Source organism: Mesoplodon densirostris, chromosome 3 (assembly GCF_025265405.1).
Source record: "Mesoplodon densirostris isolate mMesDen1 chromosome 3, mMesDen1 primary haplotype, whole genome shotgun sequence".
Classification (NCBI taxonomy): Eukaryota; Metazoa; Chordata; class Mammalia; order Artiodactyla; family Ziphiidae; genus Mesoplodon; species Mesoplodon densirostris.
Genome location: NC_082663.1, coordinates 91,905,262 through 91,917,325, shown reverse-complemented (window position 1 = coordinate 91,917,325; position 12,064 = coordinate 91,905,262). Strand labels below are relative to the sequence as shown.

General features: G+C 37.9%; 1 pseudogene; it reads right to left on the bottom strand.

Moving 5' to 3' along the window:
- Positions 1-10,987: 10,987 nt before the first annotated feature.
- On the bottom strand, positions 10,988-11,781 carry LOC132485328 (transcription initiation factor TFIID subunit 12-like; annotated as a pseudogene).
- Between the last annotated feature and the right edge of the window lie 283 nt (positions 11,782-12,064).

Here is a 12,064-nt window from a genome sequence, read left to right as displayed (position 1 = left end):
TGTTACATCTTTTTAGATAAACTTTTTTTTTTTCTGGCTGCTTTAAGGCTTTTACTTTTTCGTCAGATTTAGCAGTTTTACTATGCTATGACATGTCCTATTTATTGTTCATAGCATCTTGAATCTGTGGCTTGGTGTCTTTCATCTTTTATAGAAAATTCCTAACAGTTTTTTCTTTCCTATTTTTCCTGCCTCCATTCTCTTCTCTCCCTGGAACCTTAGAAGTATAAACCTATATTAGAATTTCTTTCATAATATTTTCTGTATTTTCCCTCTTTCTGCCTCTGCATGCTTCATTCTGGACACTTCCTTCTGAAATGCCTTCCAATTCATCATTGCCCATTCAACTCTGAATATTTTTAACTCATCTCTTAAATTCCTAAATTTAGATGTTATATTTTTTCAGTTACAGAAGTTTTGTAATTTGTTGCCTTTTATGTCTCCAGCCCTCTTTCAAAATTACCACACTTTACTTATTTCCTTTAACATGTTGAACAGAGTTATTTTAAAATCTGTATCTGATTTTTCTATTATTTGTATCACTTATGATTCTATGCACCACCTAGGTTATACTATGTTTTTACTCTTGGGTTTTGGCCACATTTTCTTCTCCTCTTTTATGTTAGGGTATTTTCTGTAGAATGTCACCCACTATATATACAAAAATAGTAGAGACAATTTGAGGCTTAGGGTTATATTTTTCATGAAGAAATTAATTTTTCCCGTGGCACAATGCTAGCGGCACTAGCAAGTCAAAAAAGAAAAAAAAATTAATTCTTTCAAAGAATAGAAGGATTCAAAACAAGTCTCCATCCCTGAGAGGACAGGGCTGTTTACAACTTAATTTTACCCTCAAGGTATAAATGTTCAGAGTTCTAACCTATGGAGTTGACCAAGGCCTCACCATCTTGGAAGGCCCTGAAGTCCAATTTTGTAATACAAGCCTCATGAGCCTGTCAAAAACTCTGCTTAAATGAAAATGAAATAAGAGGGATACAAAGAAGAATGGAAGAAATAAAAATGTCCCTACTCAAGGACTACAAGCTGTGTAGAAAAGCCCAAAGAATCCATAAGAAACTCTTAACAAAATCATAAGATAAAAGGTCAGCACACAAAAATCAATCATATATACTAGATGTACAACTGGAAAGAAATGAAAAGCAACACTATGTATAGTTGTAATAAAAATTAAATATTATTACTATAAAGCTAACAAAACATGTACAGGAGCTCTATATTGAAATATTTAAAATGCTGATAAAAGAAGTAAAAGACAACCTACATAAATACAGAGACATACCATAATCATGGATGAGAAGATTCAACATAATAAAGAGGTAAAAAAATCCCCAAATTCATCTATAGATTTAATGGAATACCAATAAAAATCTTAGAATAATGTTTTATAGATATGAACAAACTGATTCTAAAAGTTATATGAAAGGGCAAAGAAAATGGAATAGCTAAAACAATTTTGAAAAAGAAAACAGTGGGAGGAAGGGAATTTAAACACTTACCAAAGACAGTGTAGTATTGATAAAGGAATAGCACACAAATCAATGGAAAGGAAGAGAAAGTCCAGAAATATTTCCACACAAATATGGCAATTTGATTTTTCACAAAGATACAAAAAATTTAATGATTAATTATAGTGTTTTCAATAAATCGTATTGGAGCAATTGTATATCAATGTGCATGAAAGATTGTGAACTTTGACCTGAGTATCTCATTTTATACAAAAACTAATTCAAAATAGATTACAGATCTAAATATAAACATAAAATTATAAAACTTTTAGAAGAAAACAGGAAATATATTTATGACCTAGAGTTGGTTAAGAGCCCATAGACATTATACTAAAAGCAAGACCCATAAAGGGAGAAAAAATTTTTAATTAGACTTCATCAAAGTTAAAAATTTTGCTATGACAGGCACTGTTAAGAGAATGGAAAGACAAACCACAGACTGAGAGAAAACATACACAAATCATGTATAAGATAAAGGACTTGTTACTAAAATATATAAAGAACTCTTCCTTCCCTACCATGAGGTGGAATGAGCAAAGGAGAAAGAATACGAATAATACAATTTGGGTCTCCTCCTCAAGGAAGAAGTGTTTGCTGCCAACATTCTCTAGTTTTTTCTTCTCTTAATCATTGAGTTTAATCATTAAGCTGTGGCCAGCTGGGGCTGGGACTTTTGCTTTCAGGGGAGAAGAGCAAGCTATCAGGGCAGAGACCTGCTCCCACCTTCACAAGACCACTCTCCTAAGATGACCACCACCACTGCTCTTTTGTGTATTATCCTAGGACACCTTGTAGACAGTTTAGACTTGGCTCTGGCATATTCTGAAATTGATCAGAAAGGAGCATTAATTAAATCAATTCCACTCTGTACTCAAGAATGAAAATAAAACTCATTCTCTTCTCTATTGTGGTTCTCAAGTTACATCCAGCAACATTACCTAAAACAGCACATCATAAATCCTGCAATGAAATTAAATGACAACATGAAGATGCTCCAATAATAAAGTGCCAACATAGAGATGCACCAAAATTGAATATAAACCCCTGCCTATTATCAAATTCCCAGAGAGAAAAGATCAGAGATTAAATACCCTGGCAAATATAAGTCCCAAAACATTCAAGTCCAAAGGAATTGAACTTCAAAATGAAATTTTCTTGCTCTTGAAAGTTAAAAGCTCAAAAAGTCCTAAGAGCTTCCTCCCTACTTTTCATTCTGCTCAGTCTCAGTCAGAGGCATTCTCAGTGCCTGGGTGCAATTACATACCACCTTGCATATTCCAGGCAAGATTATGTGCTCAAAACAGCACTTAGTTTACCAGACCATACAGAGATACAAGATTATCTGAATAAAGAAGATGGGTGGAGAAAGATGTTGGTCACTTGTGAACAAACTGAATTGAGAAAAATCTTGCATCAAACAGTTAATTTTGTCACTATGCCTTTACCATTATCTGGAGGAGGGGAAGGCATCTATCTACGCATATTGCCTCATTTCCCAAAGAGTGGCATTTGAGATATACTTACCTTCTAATGATTTTAGAATTTGCAGTGGTGGCCTGAGGTATGTATGTTTGGTAAAGCCCAAGCACCTTTACTGTAGCACAGAGTGGAAAATTCTCACAGGCACTCTCCATGGAGCATCAGAGTTCCAGAAACATCATGCTTGTGTTACTTAGGCTAGGTTGCTTCCATCAAGAGACAATCAAGTCAGTGGGAGATACAGTGAGGTTTACAGGTACACAGAAGTTCCTAAGCATGTGGGCTGAGAACAGCCTTATGTAAAACAAAACCTAAAGGTCTTCTCTTTTGTATCAGATCCCTTTAAGCTGCACAAACGTTCCTAAACTTTTCTCCAAACCACCTTCTCCAAGATGAAGCTCCTATAGGACAAGTTGATTTTCTCTTTATTAATATCTATTTTGTTTCCCTGAGTCTTGCTGTTATTTTAGAATCAGTTACATTGGGAAGGGGCCTGCAGTGAAAGCAGCCAGGAGCTAGGCCTGCAGAGTGCAGTCTTCGTGCCTCCCTAAGTACATTTAACCAAACTCCATCTGGGGTCACAGATGCATATATTTTGTAGTCTGAAGTCTCACCTTCCTTAATTGCTCTGCTTTACCACTGTCTTAGAATTTATGCTGCCCTTTTTGTTTTGCTAGCTTAATATGTTCAATTTATCCTAATGAAAAATAATATTTATTTTTCCTCCATCATAATGCATTTTCATTCTGATCAAAACTATATAATATTACCAAGTGAAAAGAAATAAGGATTTAAAAACTTGTAGAAGCCATCCATTTTAATAACTATCACAAATTTTTAACTATATTATATACATGTAACTATGTTATATATACACACATATATATATATTTAGTATTTTTCTTCTAATTCAAAAAAATTGGTGACTAATTTGTTTTTCAAAATTGTATTCACTTCTGTGTTAAACTGTAATAAGCCAGTTAAAGAAATCCATAGAATCTGGTTGTAAATATTTTGACCTGTTATAAGTCCTACACTGTATTATCCTAATATAATTTTATCAAAATAGAATTCCAGTTTTCTTAATAATAAAAATATATTTTGGCTCTGTATGCCTCTTTACAAAGATGTCTTATGTATACAAATTCTCTTAAGCCTTAGAACGACTATATGAGCTAGTTTATTACTGTTCCCATTTTATAAATGAGTAAACTGGGATTCAGGGGTAGATTTTCCACACTCTGAATATTTAATATGTGGCCAATTTTGGACTTGAAAACAAGTCTGATGACTCTTAGTTCTTTTCTTTTCCTGCAACAGTAGTAAGACTTGGAGAATTTTAGGGAATCATCATTATCAGTGAATTATTTAGCAAAGCCTTAATAATGCTGTATAAAAAATCACCAGCTGAGGGCTTCTCAATCTCCACAATATTGACATTTGTGTTAGATAATCTTTGCTGTGGTGCCCGTTCTCTTTACAGTAAGATGTTTAGCAGCATTAAAGGCTTCTATGCCCTAGAGCCATCTGTGGTAGACAGAATAATAGCTGCCCATGTATGTCCACATCCTAATCCCCAGAACCTATAAATATGTTACCTTTGCAAGATATGATGAAAGTGATGGGATGTTACTCTCAGGATCATCTTTCATTTTATAATATTCATCTTAACAGACTGGGTGGGGGGAGAGATTCTTCTACTGGCCTTGAAAAGTAAGTAGCCAAATGTTGAACTGCCCATAGACTGGGTCACAAAGTAAGGAACCTCATATGACCTCTAGGACCTGAAATCATTCTCCAGATGACAGCCAACAATAAGCCAAATAAGTTTGGAAGCAGATTCTTCCCTAACTGAGCCTCCAGATGAGAATACATCCTGACAATACTTTCCAGCCTTGTTGAGATGGCAGAGAACCAACATAAGCAACGCCTACAATCTTGACCCATTGAAACTGAGATAATAAGTGTGTTGTTTTAGTTCATGAAGTTTGTGGTAATTTGTTATGCAACATCGAAAACTAATGCACCACGACCATGAATGAGACAGGCCTTAAGGCTATCAATGGTAGTTCTGGCAGGGAAAGCAACTCAGTATCCAGAGTAAGTATCTATTCCAATGAGAACAATGTACTGCCCTTTCCATGATATAAATAGTCCTGTACAACCAGCTGACTGGCTCTCCTGGAGAACAGTGTCCTAACAGGGGCTCAGTGTTGGTCTGCTGTTGACAGCCACTCAGCAGTGGCTGAAGCCCAATCAACCTTGGTGAGTGGAAACCCATATTGCTGAGTCTAAGGATAACCTCTAACCCTAACAATATGGACACTGTGTGAGCCCACTGGGCAAGGATGGGTGGTTGAGGAAAGGGGCCTGACTGATATCCTTAGGACAGATCACGTGGCTTTACACAATAAGAGTGATTTTATTATCTCTTACTGTTGCTTTTTGTCAAGAATCTGGTAAGAACTTTGCTTCTTATTAGGGGTCTCTCATGGGGTTTCAGTCAATGTCAGCAAGGGCTCTATTCATCTGAAGGTTTGACTGGGTCTGTAGTGCCCACTTCAAAGATGGCTCACTCACATAGCTGGCAAATTTGAGTCCTGACTCTGACCCTTAATACCCATATTATTTGGAGATAGTTGCTCAAATTCTGTGAGCTCCAGTCTGCTTGGCTATCAAATAGAGATAGTAATATTTAATTTGTAAGGTTGATTTGAGAATCAATGATCACATGTCAAAGCACCTGGCAAAACTTATACTAAACAAAGGACACTGTTCTACCATAGAGGAGAGAAATGGGAGCTAATATTGGGAGTATGACTAGGAGTTTGTTCTGGGGGAAGAAAATGATTTAAAAGGCCAAATTTAAACAATTATCAGAAGGGGCCTCAAACATAAGAACCCAGACTGTCCCAGGAAGCATTCTCTATCCCCCCACTTATCTCCTCAGTGTGCTTCCAGCCCCATTTCCTTTCTAATGAAATACAGCATAATGGTCTAGCAGGAAGGGTTCAGCACAAAGGTCTGTCCATGCTTCCCAAGGGGTCAGTCTCCTTCTTTCCCAAAGATATACCAGAAATTTCTACATAGCTTTTTGCTCTACCTCACTCACTACTAGTGAAGTCCATGGTAAGGCATGCCTACCCCATGTAGAACTTATTTTTTCCAGTTAAACTGTTATACCTGTTGCCCCTTGTGCTCCCCTATCTCTGTCCCTTTGCTCATGCTGTTTCTTCCATCTTGAAACCCTCCTGTTCTTTTCTTGCTAGAAAATCTATACTTGTTTCAGGGTCCATATCAAACATCACTTCATCTTTAGAGTTTTCCTTGACAGATTTCTCTTTCTTTGGATACCTCTTAGCATATTATGCCTATATCAAAGTCTTATCAATGAAAAGAATGTTGCCTGCCATATCAGTAAACAAAGGATGTTGCCACCATCAAGCCATCACATTACACCCACCCCTGACAGTGAGCCCTAAAGGAACTCAGGATAGAAACAGGATGCCCATCATCTAGCAGTCAGCTGCTGCAGCCACCCCTAATGACAGTGCATCCTGAGAAGACTCAGGATGAGAGAGCACAGAATACTGGCCCCAGATAGCTCAGGTGCATATCAAAGGAATGACTTCAGTGAGCCCAGACTCTTGCATCTTCCCATACATAGAAAAGTGCTAAATTCCTTAACCTGAGATATCTGGTTTTCTTTACTTTTTTTCTTTATTTTTTTTAACATCTTTATTGGAGTATATAATTAACAGTAATCTTTTGAAGTTCCGACTACCTGGTCTTTGTTGCAAAAACTCCTATTTCTCCTGGCTCCTCCCTTACCTCTTCTGAGCAGTCTCTCAGAGCTATCTGAGACGCTATGTCCTGGGCTTAAGTCCTCAGTTTTGTCTGCCAAATAAAACATGAAAAGATGCTCTCTAATTATTAGAGAAATGCAAATCAAAAGTACAGTGAGGTACCACCTCACACCAGTTAGAATGGGCATCATCAGAAAATCTACAAACAACAAATGCTGGAGAGGGTGTGGAGAAAAGGGAACCCTATTGCACTGTTGGTGGGAATGTAAATCGATACAGCCACTGTGGAGAACAGTACGGAGGTTCCTTAAAAAACTAAAAATAGAATTACCGTATGACCCAGCAACCCCACTAGTGGGCAAATACCCTGAGAAAACCATAATTCAAAAGGACACATGTACCCCAATGTTCACTGTAGCACTATTTACAATAGCCAGGTCATGGAAACAACCTAAATGTCCATCGACAGATGTATGGATAAAGAAGATGTAGTACATATACTGAATGGAATATTACTCAGCCATAAAAAGAAATGAAACTGGGTCATTTGTAGAGATGTGGATGGACCTAGAGTCTGTCATACAGAGTGAAGTAAGTCAGAACGAGAAAAACAAATATCGTATATTAACACATACATGTGGAATCTGGAAAAATGGTACAGATGAACCTATCTGTAGGGCAGAAATAGAAAGGCAGATAGATGTAGAGAACGGACATGTGGACATGGGGGGGAAGGGGAGGGTGGGATGAATTGGGAGACTAGGTTTGACGTATATACACTACCATATGTAAAATAAATAGCTAGTGGGAACCTGCTGTATAGCACAGGGAGCTCAGCTCAGTGCTCTGTGAAGATCTAGATGGCTGAGATGGGGTGGGGGGAGGTCCAAGAGGGAGGGGATATATGTATACGTATAGCTGATTCACTTCATTGTACAGCAGAAACTAACACAACATTGCAAAGCAATTATACTCCAATAAAAAAATAAAAACATAATCCTCAGCTTTCAGGTTGCGTGTTTTCTTTTCAGTTGACAATCTTATCTCCCATTAGTCTAGAAGCCCCCTGAGGTGGTGACTATGTCTTTCATATTCTCCACAATGCCCTGCACAGCATGTTCTTCCTAATATATGTTTGAAATTCTATTTTGCATATTAGACTTTATTTCAAGAATTAATTCGCATCTTTGCAGTAAACTGACATTCATCTTCAGTGTGAAAATCACAATGCTAAATATTTGCATTCCCATGAAAGTAAACATTGAATGGGAAAAACTTTCTTTTTTTCTCTTTTTCTTGTCTTTGAAACATTTTTTTTTCCTTTTTGTGCTAGAACCAAGAATGCATATTTAGTTTTCTGACTCTATTTAATGCCTTAAGCATTTTAGTAGAATCACAATAGTCCTGGAAGGAACTTTAAAGGGTGAAGTAAGGTACTCTCTTATTTCTAAATGAGACTATAATTAACTCTCCCTAGAAAAGTGAATACATTTAGTTTCTTAAGAATTTGTTTTAGAAAAGAACTGGATTAGAAGGTAAGGTAGAGTAGGAAAACTCAATCTTTCATCCCTGATTACCCCTCTCCTGTTCCAACAGTTCCTGTCTTTATAGTGATCATCTCTGTGAGGCCTTTTGTTGTTCTCAAGAAGAATATGCTTGAGGAGAATACAATTTTTTTTCTGATAATTTTGGTTGCTATTTCCCCCCTTCAAATTCAGAGAATGGCATTCCCTTTACAGTCTTTAAAATAGTCCCCATGGACCAGCACATTTGTCTCTAATAAGCATCAACTATTAGGCTGCAGCAGTTTTTCATTTGGGGTAAAGTCACTGCATAGAACAACCATTGAGGCAAAGCAAAATATTAGAATGTGAGGACCTTAAGGCTTTAAGAGGTCTTCTAATTCATTCCTCTGACTTCATGTATGAACACACAATCCATCACAAGGGAGACTCCTATGTTTCAAGATTTCAGGGGAAAAAATCAAATCTCCATCATTAACTGATTTCTAACTTCATTGGGTTATATGCCACAAGTCACTGTGCTGTTTTCCGGTGGTAATGGTGGTGGTATGGTTTAATTTGGCTTACTTAAGTTAGATTTGTTTTGTTCCTTGCCAATCTCTTGTTTAAATTATTTAATTATTCTTCAGCATTTATTTCCTAATTCAAGTCCATGATATCAATACTTGCTCAGAAATCATGCTTGTCCACTCTTTAACTATCTGGTTAATGCCTTCTGATCTGCCTCTATATTGTCCTCACCCTCTTTGGGTACTACCAGAAGGCATAGTAAGTCAATATATAAGTGTGGGTGAATTTGCTACTGTACTTTTCTCCTTGTAAGTAATTCCAGCTTCATACTTTTACTGCATGTGTCCTACCTGTTAATGTTCGCACCACAGATTTGTCAAAGTCTGGTCAAGCTTCAAACTAGATTCAGATGTTACGATCTCAAGTGAATTAATTGCTCCCCCTCCTGTGTTCCAGTTGCTCTTCATACTTACCTCTATTAGATTATATTTTATTCTTATTTTTAGATACATATCTGTTTCTTATACCTACTAAAATACCAACAGTCAAGATAGCAACTGGGAAAATACCTGTTTAGGTTAAATGCTTAATTAATGTGAAAAAAACAAAGGATGCAAGAAAGAAAATTCGTTTAGAACTGGAAGAGATCACAAAGATTATCAAGTTTAACCATATTTTACAAACAGGAAAAGTCAGACAATAAGAAATTAGGTGAGCCAAAGCCAGATGCCTAGTGAGAGCTTGATGCAGACATTTTGAATCTGGGGGCACCAAGTACTTATTTCCCAGTTTATTTGGTAAGAGCACTCTGACTTTAGATCCTTGCCCTTACAGAACTTTTACTTGAACTCTTAAGGGAAGAGGAGATTTTCTATCTGCGAGTCTTGAGCCTGGGAAGATTCAGGACAGGAGCTGTTGGCAGCCAATGTGTCACCATTTGGAGTGTGAGAATAAAGTCAACACAGAGCAGACAAAAGCTTGAAGAGAGACTAGGTGCACTGATGCTTCTCCAATCCCTGCATCAAGACAGTCCTGCAAAACAAATACTTTTCCTTTTTTACTTAAGTTTGACTTGGTTTTCTGACTTGGGTCCTAACTAAAGTCATGCAGGGCTTGAACTAAAGTACAAGTCTTCTAACGCTTAACGTGTACTCTTTTCACTACCTCAGTATTGCCTGCTCCCCTCCCCAATATCTCTTTCCTTTTCCTTTATCAATCAAACAACAAATCTTCTCTAGCAATTATGCCCTCAGGTAGGAAGCTTCCAGCTTTTAAAGACAACCTTGGTATCTTTGCATGGCCCTGCACCTGACAGATGGAAGGATTACCTCACCATCCCTATGTAGCTAGATCCCTATTTATCCATCCCCAAAACGTGTTTGCTATTTAAGAAATAAAAGTACAACCTCCAATATTCCCAGAGCCTTCAATCTCATTTCATATGAGTTCCAGTTTCTATTTATTCAGAGTTGAAAACTAGAGCCCTAGGGAACCCTGAGTTCTGGTACATACATATGTATGATCTTATCAATGCAGAGGCAGAAATTCTATGCATCCAGAAAGCCCTGAGTCAGAGGTGGTTCCTAGATATTGTTGGAATTGATTTCCTCAGGTTGTTAAGGTGACTTTTGTGACTTTACCACTGTAGCAGAAAGGGTCACATTCGCTCAATGACTGATCTAGTGGCCATGTGGAAACACAGATAAAACTTTTGTCTTCCCTGGCTAGGTTGGTAACAGCTAAACTAAACCAGAGAGAAATCCCACATCCAGAAATCAGCACTGTACTCTGACATATAGTTAATATTTTAAAAATAAAATACAATTAAGTCTGCTAAAGTTTTCTGCTGAGCCTGGGAGAAACTTGCAACCACTGAAGAGGAGAGATGTGAGAAGCAATTTACAACATGTCAGTTTAAGATTCAAAAATATTTTACACCATAAGGTATATGTAGAATATTCATTCCAACATTGTAGGAGCAAGTGAATCAAAAGAGCCTAAGTTCCCACCAGTAGGAAGCTGGTTAAGTAAATTATGATACATACCTCCGTGCACTTCTAGAGAGATATTAAAATGAAGAAGACTGGTCTCTATGTCCTAATATGAAATTGTCTCTAAAACATCTTTTTTTTTTTTCTGGGGTAGGAGGCTTTATTCTTTTGGCAGATCCTGTCAGTCATTATAGATATTGCTGCACTGTTAATAAAAAATATATGCTTCTCTGTAAAGCATTAAAAAAAAAAATCCAAGGATGAGATAGCTGAGGTCTCAGCTCAAGTATTTCCAAATACATTGTTGTCCATTCCCTGACCTTTCCGTGTGTTATTTCTTGGTTGTTTTCTGGATCAATGCCATTCTCTGTTTGTGAGCTTCTGTGGTACAAGCCTTTTTGTAGGGTCGGATTTCTTCAGAGCCAAACCCTGGGATCCACATGTTCCACTGGCATTCTAGATGCAGCTGGACATCTTTCACCTCCAGGGTGCTGGACTTGCGATGCCGAGCAAGCTGGTAGGCTGCTGTCACCACGCTCTCAATAAAATCATCAGCAATCTGCAGGAGCATCTCCTCTACATCTTCATCCAGTTGCTCATTAGGATCCACTTCTCTTACTAAGTCTTGTAATTTCTTCTTGGTCAATACCTGATTGTTTTCAGGGCTGGCTGAGACACTCTCCCGTCCCAGTAGCGCCTGGGATCTTTACCACTGTAGTGCTATTGGCCATGGAGCCTTGTGGAGGGGTGCTAGCTGGTTTTATTGGTGAGAAACTGGACAGGTTGACTGGGACTGAGGGGCCAAACTGGTTCATAATCTAATGCGCTTTGGACTTCAGCTCATAAAGCTTATCGAGATCTTGTTTCTTTTTGGAGCTATGAGGACCAAGCCCAATCAAAGGCAGCAGCATCTATCTCCCCATGATATGCAGAGACTGCCCCAATGAAGCGCTCATCTCAGCAGCCAGTCCGACTGCTCGGCCCTCCCCGAGTAAGACATCTTTTTAAGTGAAGAAAAGCAAGGAGCAGGAGAGTGTGAATAGGAAGCAACTATTCATGTTAAAAGAAGGAAGTCAGAGCTCTGTAAAGGTGCCTATGCATAAATACATCAACACACACACACACACACTTTGATATGCAGAGAATGTCATCTCTGGAAGGATCCACAAGAAACTGCCATCAGAGATAGCCTCAGGGAAGGGGAACTGGAGTGCTGGTGGGCAGGGTTG